The sequence below is a fragment of the Lepidochelys kempii genome, chromosome 10 (assembly GCF_965140285.1).
Source record: "Lepidochelys kempii isolate rLepKem1 chromosome 10, rLepKem1.hap1, whole genome shotgun sequence".
NCBI classification, from domain to species: Eukaryota; Metazoa; Chordata; order Testudines; family Cheloniidae; genus Lepidochelys; species Lepidochelys kempii.
The window spans coordinates 77,284,298-77,296,527 of record NC_136389.1 but is presented as its reverse complement, the minus strand read 5'-3'; the positions used below and the strand labels follow the sequence as shown (position 1 = coordinate 77,296,527).

The 12,230-nt window shown below is 42.2% G+C and overlaps 1 protein-coding gene across 7 annotated transcripts in view; it reads right to left on the bottom strand.

Annotated features, from left to right (window-relative positions):
* ASB7 (ankyrin repeat and SOCS box containing 7) overlaps positions 1-12,220 on the bottom strand; it is a 45,000-nt gene extending 32,780 nt beyond the window's left edge. For 2 of the 7 annotated variants that reach the window (XM_073304286.1, XM_078854677.1), the window contains exons 1-3: positions 11,997-12,220; positions 9,788-9,880; positions 1,086-1,189 (exon numbers count right to left, since the gene is read on the bottom strand). The gene's annotated coding sequence lies outside the window, so the exon portion shown is untranslated. The remainder of the gene's footprint in view (positions 1-1,085; positions 1,190-9,787; positions 9,881-11,996) is intronic. The other 5 variants (XM_073304289.1, XM_073304288.1, XM_073304290.1 and 2 more) reach the window with 5 other exon arrangements.
* Positions 12,221-12,230: the final 10 nt, after the last annotated feature.

Genomic DNA, 12,230 nt, shown 5'->3' with positions numbered 1-12,230 from the left:
GCCAAATTCTCCCTTCATTAAAGTCTACTAAAGGCACTGGGGGTCACTAGCATAACTGAGGGTAGAAACTGACTAGAAAAACCCTGAGTGGTGATATCTATGAGCCGGGGGGAGTGGGGGGTGGGGGGGAATATATGCAGCTTGGCACTCTGATCCGAGTTTGAATTTGCAAAACTGGAAGTTATTAAAACTTGTTACTCAAAATGAGGATGTATGTGTTATGGAAATCTCCAAAATGGCACCACACATCACCATTTCTACAGTATCTCTTTGCAGAGGAACAGCACGTTTAGGTCACATTATTCCAAGGTAGATGAGTACCATGCTAGTCACCCAAACGCTACAAAGACAGGTACTTTGGGAAAGAAGGGGAGGAAAGAAATGGGAACCTCTCTTTAAGGCATCAGGACTAAGTTTCCAAATATCTTTTAAGGCAGCTGGATAAGAAGTAGAGATCCTTATCATGCTGCTGGAGTCTCAGCTGGTGGGAAGAGTTGCAATGCAGTGTTATAAAAAGCTGGCACTGCCCCTACTTGCTGTTTGCAGCCAGCGGGTATTATTCAGTTTAGCTAGACCAAACACATGCAGAGCAGAAAGACAAATTAAATCATTGGCAGCTTCTTTTACCACTTGTAGAGCCTTTACATTTACATTTCACCCCCTCAACCAGTACTGAAACTCAGATTATGCCATGGTAGGGTAATAAACATTTTGAGGTTTCAGGACAGCTGTAAACACACACCAATTTGGAAACTACTTTCATTTTAACTTCAAAAGTTCTTTCAAAATCCTTGTTTAGGGTATCAAACTTTGGAGTGGGAGAGAGGGTTAATGGAAGTGTTGAGCCATTTGGCATTTAATATTTGCAACTCTAGTTAATCTCCCTTAGAATAGATTGTATGTGGGTGGATTACCACAAACTGGCTTTCTTCAAGCAAATAAAAGTGGCAAGAAAGAGACATAAGATGTACCTGGAAATTCCCACTTGCCATGATTTGTACAGCATCATGCAAACAGATGGCAAAACAAGTTATTTGATTTGCACGTACAGCTTGGATGAATTCAATCCATCCCTGAAATATTACCTTACAGGAAGCTGTTGCTGTTTTTCATGTGTGTTCTACTCTTCATGCTCCTCGTTGTACATAATCTTTTGGGCCCATATAACATTTCAAACAAGCTGCTATCCCTTGAAAAGAATAATATATTCTTGTTAGATACAAAAATAGATTAAACAGAAAGGGTCTGTCTGCTTTTACATTGCACCTGGTTTGTAACCTCATATCATCATAATGCTGTTATGCTAAAAGAGGTACCAAGTGTCAGGTCAGTTCTTATAAGATGTCTATCTGTTATGACAGATAGTCTGTTGGTTGCCCAGGTTGGAGCTCACTTTGATTCACCATCAGTCAGGATATTTTTGTCCTGGGGGAGGGGAAGAAAACAATAAAGAATTTTTTTGGAAAAGTATGAGTGTAGGTAGACGTTTCTCTCTTTCGCCCAGTAAACTGAACAGTGAAAAACAAAGTGAGTTCTCTCCTGAGGATTCAACCGGGGAAGAAGAAATCCTCACTAAAAGGGCCATTCACTTGACTTAAACGTCATTAAGCACTGCTCTCTCTCTGACTTCTCTGCTGCTGAGTTCCCCCCTCTCTGCTGAGCTCCTCCCTTCTCCCACAATACCCTATCAGTCTGCCTTCTGAGACTGTCAGTCCATAGGCATTGATGATATTTCACCTTCTCTCAGCACTCTCCTCTTTCTTCTATTGATATGGTTGTCAATTCTCTCCATATTTCATTCACAACCCTTGACTCTCTTGTCTCTCTTTCCCATCTCAAGGACCACCATGCCAATCCCAGCTCTGGCTCATCCACACCATCCACTTTCTCTTCTGTTGCTCTCCTATTATGGAGCATCTCTGATGAAAATTCTGTGACAAGGCTACAAATTCCACTACAAATTCATTTTCTTCTCTTTCAGTTCTGCCATCTTCCTAGCTAAACAATTCTACTTCTCCAACTCAGTGAATCCCATGCCCACAATACCAGCCACCTTTTCCTCACTCAAAACCTTCCCTTCTCCTGCCTCCACTTCTCTCTTGAAAATTTCATCCAAGAGAAAAGAAAAGGAATACTTGTGGCACCTTAGAGACTAACCAATTTATTTGAGCATGAGCTTTCGTGAGCTACAGCTCACTTCATCATGCATCTGATGAAGTGAGCTGTAGCTCACGAAAGCTCATGCTCAAATAAATTGGTTAGTCTCTAAGGTGCCACAAGTACTCCTTTTCTTTTTGCGAATACAGACTAACATGGCTGTTACTCTGAAACCTGTCATCCAAGAGAAAGTTGACAAAATATGTGACTTTTCCTGTCGGCTCATCCAGCCTTCCCTTCTCCTACAACTCTCTCCTCTTTTTTCTGTGTCACAGATGCAGAAGTTTCTCATCTGCTCACTTCCTCTAACTCCTCCACTTGCTCCAGTGACCAGATCCCATCTCCTGAGCTCCCTTGTGCCCACACACATTCCCTCTCTTACTCTTCTCTAATCACTCATTCTTCTTTGGCTTTTTCCCTTCGCAATACAAGCAGGCTTTAGTTTTTCCCATCTAAAAAAAAAAACAAACCACCCTTCACCCCACTTGCCTCTCCAACTACTGCCCCATCTCCCTTTTATCTAAGCTCATTGAACACTCTGTCCACAAATCATTGTTTGGAGTTCCTCTCCTCCAGTTCCATCTCAACTCTCTCCAATCCAACTTCTGCCTCTTGCACTCCACTGCTACCACTCTAGCCAAAGTCTGATCCTCTTGATCCAGTCGGCCACCTCTGATACCATTGATATGGGTCCTCTTCTTTAAATTTCATCCTTCCTTGGCTTCTATGACTCTGCCAACTCCTGGTTCTCCTCTTAGCTTTCTAATCTCTCCTTCAGCATGTCCTTCAAAGGATCCTCCTCATACCCCATTTCTGTGACAGCCCCACTGGGCTCCTTGGTTCCCTTCTCTTCTCCATCTACACCTTCTCTCTGGTTAACCTCATCCAAAAACGTGAATTCAACCACCATCTCTACTAAGACAACTCACAAGTTGTCTACTCCAAACCTATCTTTCAGTCCAAACAAAAATCTCAGCCTGTCTGTCGGACACGTCTTGTCGATGTCTAGCTGTCAACTGAAGCTCACTAAACTAAATAATAACTAAATAACTAAAATAGAGCTCTTAATTTTTTGCTCCAAGTCTTCCCCATTACCTCCCTTTCTCAGTCACTGCAGACAACACCAACATCCTGCCTATCACTCAGGCCTGAAACCTGGGAGTCATTTTCAATTTTGGCCTCTCTCCAGGTCCTCACATCCAAGCTATGTCTAAATCTTGCAGATTCCTTCTGCATGACATCTCTAAGATTTGGCCTTTCCTAGCCATTCACCCAGCTAAAACCCTTGTCCAGGCTCTCATCATCTTACATCTCGATTACTGTGACATACTTCTCTCAAGCCTGGACAAATGCAACCTTGTCCTGCTCTCATCCATTCAGAATGCTGGAAAGATCATTTTCCTAATCTCTCTTTGCATCCCTCCACTGGTTTCCCCTTCTCTGTCCCATCAAACATAAAGCTACTTGTCTTTACTTTCAAGGCCACTCATAGCCTATCCCCACTCTACCTACCATTTCCCATTCATTATCAAGATGTTGACTCCCCCCTTCCGACTGACACATGATGCCAACCTCCATCAACCACTTTTTACATTTCCAAACAAGCTCCTTCTTGCTTTCTCCCATGCTGTCCCTCATGCCTGGGAGAAGCTCCCCATGAACATGCTAAAATGAACACGCTATCCTTATTCAGAACTGCTCTTTGTCCGTGATGCCTACAAAAGGCTTGCCAATGGCTAGGCTGCTGTGTGCTGAGATCACTGTCTTTCATGCTGACCAATATGGTCTCCTTGTTTTCTTGTGCTCCCCACATGTCTATATCCACCCGTTGTTGTTGGTCTTATACTTAGATTGGAGGCTCTTTAGGTCAGGGACATATTTTTGTTGTGATTGTATACAGCCTAGCACAATGGGGTCCTGACACATGACTAGGGCTTTTAGGCACTACAGTAATACAAATAAATATTAAAAGCATCAATTGTTCCACTGTGTAGTAGATCATATAAAACAAAGAACGTGGCTTGTTTCTTGTATTGTGCCACTGAGCTGGACCAAAATAGTTACGAGAGATGTGCAATTTTAGCTTACATTAAGATTAAATTTTTGCATTCTAAAAGTAGCTGAGGGGAAAAAACCCCCACAACAACCGAATCATTCACTAGATTTTTGCTTTTCAATGCATAAAAAGCATCACACAACTAGAGAGATGATCACAGACCTGCTCAAAGTCACACTGCAATGACCTAATTCGATCACATTTCTAAACTTGTTTGTGCATCACTGATCAGCCATTAGTTCTCTTTTTGTTTTTGCATGATTTTCACTTTAAAAATCCACACATTTTCTATTAGCTGATATAAATTAGAACTGCACTGATTTCACAAACTAGAGGCAAGGTAACAGCTTTCTCCACTAAAAATACAAGCTTTTTTTCCAGAGGAAAATAAGCTGCATTTGGCAAAAGTAAGATCTGCAAACTTAATGAAGAGTGATTTTACTGAGTGCAATAACTTAAGTTCACCTATTAAAAGGATTTACAAAGGTTGGTTAAAATACTTCACCAGACTAGATATCAGAAATAGAAATGGTAACCAAAATCTGGCAAATTTGTCTTGATACCAATGAGTGCTCTAATGTTGTTGCAGAAATTATAATTTGAGAATTTTCTACATCAATACATTATGTATTAAATAAGGAAGGAACCTAAATGCAAATACTATTTGGAAAATTCTGACAGCTCTTATTAGGTTTTCCCCTTACAGAAAGTTAGTGTTCATGAAAATGAGATGTGATAGCAAAAGTTATTGAAGTGTCCTGTGCATCCAGATGGTAAAATAGGTCGCAATCATCCCCAGGCCATAAGGTTCTGCAGCAGGCCTGTGGCTTATCATTTCATTGCTGGCACTTTAATACCATACTAACACAAGTAGTATACTGTTATACATGATATCGCTATGTCCACATGAAAGATTAAGTCTAGGTCCTGTCTATCTCTTGTTGAAGTTAAATATCCAATAGCACTTTATTCTCTATTATTTAAAGAAAAATCATGAACAATGTTCTCTCCTCAGAACCCACTTGCCCATTACAAGAAGTTACCCAGCTAATATTGGCTAGTTTACATGGCAATTTATTTACAATAAAAAATGTCTATACTTGACAGTATATTTTGCACTCCTCCATCACCCTTCAATTGTTGCTCATTTTCCTAGGCTGCAGTCTATTAAGGGCAGGAATTGCGTCTTTCTGCATCTATCACATTGTCATTTGGGTTCTTGTACCACTTACAATACCATTCCTATCATATCCCATTTTCACAATTATCAAATAAAAAATGAGATGGCAGCATTTTAAGAGCCTTTATTATCCTGCTGTACTTCATGATGGACATGCTGTACTATGATCCAGTCAGACTTCAAGCTAGGTAGGGCTTAGAAAGGTAAGTCCATGAAAGGGAGACCACCAAGTAATATTTAACTGCCTCAGGATGTGGCACTGATAAATCATTGGGAGCTGTATTTAATCGCTGAATCAATAGTGAAAAAAATCCTCCAAAATACTATTGGGACATTGCACTACTGTCTTTCAAACCTAACATTAAAAAAAAAAAAAAAAAACCTAGGTCCTCACAAGTGGTCATTAAACGTCCCATAACACTTCCTATAAGAATAGTGACATTGTAGTCCAGCATTCCGGCGAAGTTCCAACTCCTCTAGTTACTTTCTGCTTATTTAAATTCCCCCAGAAATTTCAATTGGCCAGCATATTCTTCACTTCCCATCTTAAGCTGCTGTGTGGCATTGCTAGGCACTGTTAAACAGCTATTGTGTTGTTACACTCCACGGGTGGCTGCATTTCAATGGTGGGTGAAGTAAGTACCTATATGTTTATCTATGTCACAGAAGTGTTGTAATTTACTAATTCTTTCAAATCTGGCCCATAAAATAATCCTTACATCTCCCTGCGTAACTCAAGACCCCTGTGCTGGAGAACAGCAAGGGTAGGCAGTGCTTCTGCTGCTAATCAACCTCATGGTTCCTGCCAAGGAAATGGGCAGCTTTAACTGCTGTTGGAGTTCCACTATTAGAAGCACCCGAGAGGAATCCAAGGCCATAAACCCTTCCCAGACAGGGCCACATTGGGCCCTTATGGCTCCCTTGGTATAAGGAAGGTTGTAGCAGTTTTGTGCAGCTGCAACCTCGTCCTTCAGAATCTCCATGAGAGTCTAAACTGACAGACTGTAAGGTGAATCTGGCTCAGTCTCCCCAGTGTTTTGAGATCCTTAGACAGACGGTGTAAGTCCTATACACTCCTCTTAGGTCCAGTGGTGCAATTCTTATTTACTTGAGTGAGTGAGTCAGTGAGAGAGAGAGAAGCAAGGATATAATTGACATGAAAATTTGGCCTCGAGTCAAGCACAATTCTGAGCAAATATAAATTTACATGACATGATACGTACATAATTTTAACATACAAAAATGAAGATTCTTTGTATACAAGTTTTGCATGGGCATAATTACCTCCAAGAAATCATAATCACATTAAAGCTGCTTGTAATTTCCCATGGAACTGACGTGAACATGTGACTTCTACCATTTAAATATCCGAATAGTGACATTTCAATGAAAACCAACAAGTAGAGAAAGAATATTTTGATACAGGCTGAAATATCCAATCATTCCTAGAAAACTTACAACACAGCTGATGCTGAATAAAAATAAGTAGTATAACCTGTTTCATCCTCCAAAGATCTCAACTAAAGATTTATATTTGCTCAGAGTCTCATTTCAGAATGTCCTAAAAACCTGAGTGAAAACAGTACAATTGACCACTTGGGCAGATAACACCACAGTTTTTCATTTGTAGTACAATTCTGGAAGCTAATGCTAAGGGCTCAACAATGGAAGACCGTCTCAGTCAGCAAGTGTTCCGGTTTCTAAGAGTCCACCATAAGGAAAACAAAAGGTAGTTTTATACAACTAGAAAGCCAGAAAACCAGAAAAAACCCTACTTATCCTGTAAGTCTGTGTGTTCAGTCTTCCTTCTACCTAGGAAATAGCTGTACTTGTAGTACAGAGATCCTGATTTGGCCTTCAGTTTCTAACCCTGCTTCATTACTTGTTCCCAACCACCAATGAAGTTTCAATTGTCAGCCAATTCCCTGATTGATGGTGATCACATTCACAAAACTGTACTCGTCACAACCTTTGCTGAATTAGCATTTCATGTTAAAAAAGGAGCCTCCCAAACAAAAAAATCAATGCTTGTTGTTCACCCTATGAATGAATCCCAAAGAACTAAGGATCTGAACAAAAAATACAGCACAGGTTTGCACCAAAGCTGGAGGTTTGCATCAGTGTAGCTACTTCAGTGAAATTACACTGGTGCAAGACTCCCTCATGTAGAAAAGCTCATAGGTGCACACTGAATATGTGCAGCAAACACAGTATGATTAGCAGTAAGCGTACGATTTGGATCACATGCCATAACCATGAACGACAGGTAACAGAGTACTTCCTCATTGTACTTTTAGAAAATCATCTTCTAAATCTTATTTGACTTGCATGGCTGTGGAGTTTTTGTTTAGCCATTGATATATAAACAATTATGTTTGACCACAGATAATATGCACTAAGAATCCATCTATATTAGGAAAGTGATCAATTGTTGACCGACATCATCAGCAAAAAGTACAGCCTAGCTCCTCTGAAACTGGTGCTGAAAAAATATGACTGCTAGTGAAAACTGGGTCAAACCCTTTTCAACACATTCCAGAAAGTACAGTAGACTCTAGCAGAATGTAATACTGATACTTTCTATAACTGTGGAAAAAGCTTAGTCTCATCTAAAACTTGCATTTTCAAGATATCTGAAGAGGATTCTTCAGAAAACCAGTGTCAACAGTGGGTCATTTTCCTAATATAGATAGACCTAGAAGCTACGCTATTGTATGTTACCAGTTAACTTGGATTATAACAATGATTTTAAATGTATTCAATTCAGTTTCCTTTTTCTCTTGAGCCCACAATGCACAGCTCCTCTTAACGTAAATGAAATGTAAAAATGTTTTGAATAAGGAGAGGACATATTTAGATGTAGATTGACAATGAAAAGCAATATAAACAGGAACTCCATTAACTGGAGCACACTACGAAAGGCATGGTTCCAGAGTACTTAGGAGATCCTTTCCAACTATCATCTACAACTTTCAGATAAATCTGGTCTAGGCTTGAAGACGGGCCAATAACATCTTTCTCCTGCTCATACCTTTTTCCATGCAGACCCCTACACCTGAGCCACTCCTCTCTTCTTTTATCTCTTTCCTTCAAAAAACACTTCTTCCTCACAATCACTTCCATTCTCTCAGCCTATCAAACTTCCCCTTATTCTCATAGTAACAGTATTTGCACACAAACCATTGAATTCTCAAGACTCGTGCACTACTGACTGGAGCAATCTCAGTCTTATTGCTGCAATGCTCATACTCTCTATTTCCCCACGACTCTGTTCACTTCTTATTACCATCCTACCATCACTCATCATGCAATATCTATTTAGATTTTATAAATAATTTGGGGCAAGGGTATCGCATTATTTGTTTGTAAAGTACACTTATTGCCCTGTGCAACTAGCCAACCAACAAAGAGAATGATTCCTAAGCAAGAAGATTTTACTGTAAACAGTTGCAAAAATCAGTTAAATAAGATATAAGCTCAAACACTCAATATCATCAGAAACAATGCAAATGGTCAAGTTACTTATAAATATCTAACCAGAATTTCTGGCAGAAAAAATAATAGATTTAACAAAACTATACACTAAGGAGCTTTATGTCTTCCAATTGCCACCCTCCCTTGTTTATCTAAACCCTTGTAAACCTTTGCTATCAAAACATTTTTGAATTTGTGTAAAAACAAACACCTCCCAATAGCATTTTGAGTTGCAATGAACAATATTTGATTCTTCTGTGACAAAGTCTGCAAAGGCCAAGATACATCAAGAAGGGCTGAACTTGTAAACAATCAATTGATTGATTAGTATTCATTGTTCACAAACTAACTGCAATACAATCTGTACATATACACTTTATACACATTAAGAATTACAGACAACTATAAACAAACAATCAAAATGCATTTACTGTTACCTATGTTAGTAATGATTCTCAACCACTGCAGTTATCATGGAAGGTTTCCTTTGTTTGTATAGGTGGGAAGTAAGACAAGGGAAGGGATGTATAAAATTTTTATTTATTTTTAAATAAGGAGACCGAATTAACAATTGACAGGGAGTTTTTATAAAATTTTTAAAGAGCGAAGCCACAAAATATCTTGAAGTCGCAGCCCACAAAAGTAAGTAAATGTTTGCTGTATTTAGCAAATGATCATGCAAAGCGCAGAACAATACTCAGAGAAGGGAAGAAGTTCATTCCCTGTACTGCAAAGTTATTTTACATTTTCAAGCCAAATAGCAAATAGTTTTTAGAGAAGGGGGGACCTAATCCTACAAACTCACATAAATGAGTCAATAGAACCAACAAGAAAGGGTTCCACAAACATCCAGACAAGGTTGTGTGGACGTGCAGGAATGGCCCGGGATATGAGATAAAAGAGTGATGTTGGATTATCACCTTTATATTGAGTACTACTTTCACTTTTTCTTACTGTCTGTATCTTCTTCTTTGGATTCACAGCTTGCAAGTCTCCCCTGAGGCAACCTGAGCCTGAAAAGAGAGAGGTAGAACTGAGCTATGCAATGTTAGATGAATGAGAAGTGAAGGATAAAGGGTGTTAATGTCCAAAACAGTCACGGTTGGAGTAGGGAGAATGAAGAGAGAGGAAGCAAAAGGTATTGCCACAAAGTGGAAACTGAAAAGGAGGGGTAATCCACAGAGAATACTTGGGGTTTGAATGGGGGTAGAAAAACAGCAGGATAGTCAGTCTCCTCAAAGTACAGTCTCATTGGGATTGAAGTAAGGGACAAGGACCATTAAAGGGTGGGCAGAGAATAACCCACAAATCAGAGTTTGGGAATTAAAATCAGGGGAATTAAAAGGAGCAGGAAGCTAACTGCCCCCTCCTCCTGCCCCCCAACAGCAAAGTCTCAGGAGCTTTGAAGAAGAAAAGTAGGGCACGAGGGAGGTTAGCCACCAGACATGGTTTCGAAGTCTGAAGGAAGATTGCCCAGAACAGAATATCAGGGTGATGGTGGGTGCAGAAGAAATGGTAGAAACATCTGAGAGAAGAACACGGGCTCAGGATGATGGTGCTTGTCTTCCCTAATCAAACTCTAGAGCAGCATTTCTCAAATGTGGCCTCCGTGGCTGCATGCGGCCACTAGGGGTTTTCTTCTGGTCACAGCCTCCTGGGCAGTGATTGGGTGGGGAGGGATCAGCCCCTCCCCTGGGGCCACAAGGAGGGGTTGGGCACTGCTCTCCCTCTGGAGACACAAACGCTGGAGGAGCAGACATCGAGTGCGAGTTCCCCATCTTCCAGGCGGTGGTGGGGCTCGGGCTTCCGGCTTCAGCCTTGGGGTGGTGGACAGCAGGCTCTGTCCACACGACAACAGCTGTCAGCGGGCTCCAGCCATGGGCTTCCACTGTGTCTCTGGGTTTTGGCTGCGCAGAGACAGGCTTTGTCCCCTAGCCACTGGGCTTCGGGCTCACCTCCCCATCCAAGACTTAATTTATCTCCCAGTTGCCAGGGATGAGTAAGTCTGCTGCGGAAAGTGGTATTTGTATGTTAATATCACTTTTCACTGCCTCCCAACTAGTTAACAAGTCTGCTGCTGTGAAAAGTGATATTAACAAAACATACAAATAACACTTTTCAAAGAGGCAGACTTACTAGCTAGCGCATCTAAAAAAAAAAAAACTCCATAAAACCCAGAACCAAAAAAAGGAAAAGAAACTACAACAAAAGACAAGAATATGCAAAGCACCTTATTTGTGTTTCTATTCTATTTAGGTCCAGTAAAGAATAGAGAAAACTGTACATTGTTATTATTATTGAGTCTGTGGGGAAAAAAATCCCTACATAAATAAATTACTATGATTTGGACATGTATATGCGCATACTTATTTATGCTTCCTAACCTTAATTAAATATTTTAGAAAAATTGTCATAGTGGCCACCACCAAGAGTTGGTGGCCTCACTCTGAGGCCACCAAAATTTTTGCTGTGAGAACCCCGAGAGGGGAAGAGGGTGAAAGGTGGGGAGGGGAGCAATGCACGAAACAGAGTATTTCAGGGCACCTGAAAGGGGACAGTGGGAGCAGGGAAGGGTGAACCCCCTATAGCAGAGTATCCAGAGAAGGATCAAAGGGGCGGGGGAGAGGATGGAGCAGATTTACTCTTCTCCAAAACAGTTTGGGAGGAGAGTGGGGGCAAGGGCTACAGTGGGAGGAGAGGAGAGTCGGGGGGTGAGGGCAGGCATGGAATGGGCTAGTCCCCTCCAGAGCAGAGTCTCAGAGGGGGCAGGGAGGATAGCCCTCCCGCCTCCAGAGCGGTCTCAAAGGAGCCACGGGGCAGAGCGGGGGCTAGCCCCCCAATACCAAAGTGTCCAAGGGAATCACGGGGCGGAGGGGGGAGTAGCCGCCCAAGATCAGTACCCAGGGGATGGGCCAGTGCCCCCCCCCCCCCCCAGCAGTCCTATGGGGCTGCAGTCTATTCCCCTCCCCCCGCAGCAGAGTCCCGTGAGAAGGGGCAGGGGGATCAGCCCCGAGCGCGCAGCCTCGGGGCGGGCACGGGGAGGGGGCTCAGCCCCCCCCCCATAGCAGTGGCAGGCGCCCCCATGACGGAGTCTCGGGGCAAACAGGGCTTTAGCCCCCCGGCTGTTACCTGTCTCCTCCTGAGGGGGACGGGACCGGACCGGCGGCCACTCCGCGGCCGCTCCCCCCACTGGCACTGGCTCAGGGGTGGGGGGAGCCGCAGACCCAGCCGGGGGCGTTGTGGGGACACTTTGCACTGACTGAGCCGCCCCCCTCCTCACTCTGGGGTCACTGGGCAGGGGCTGACCCCCACCGCAGCCAATCAGCTGCCGCAGCCATAGTCCCGTCCCGAGCCGTAAACCAC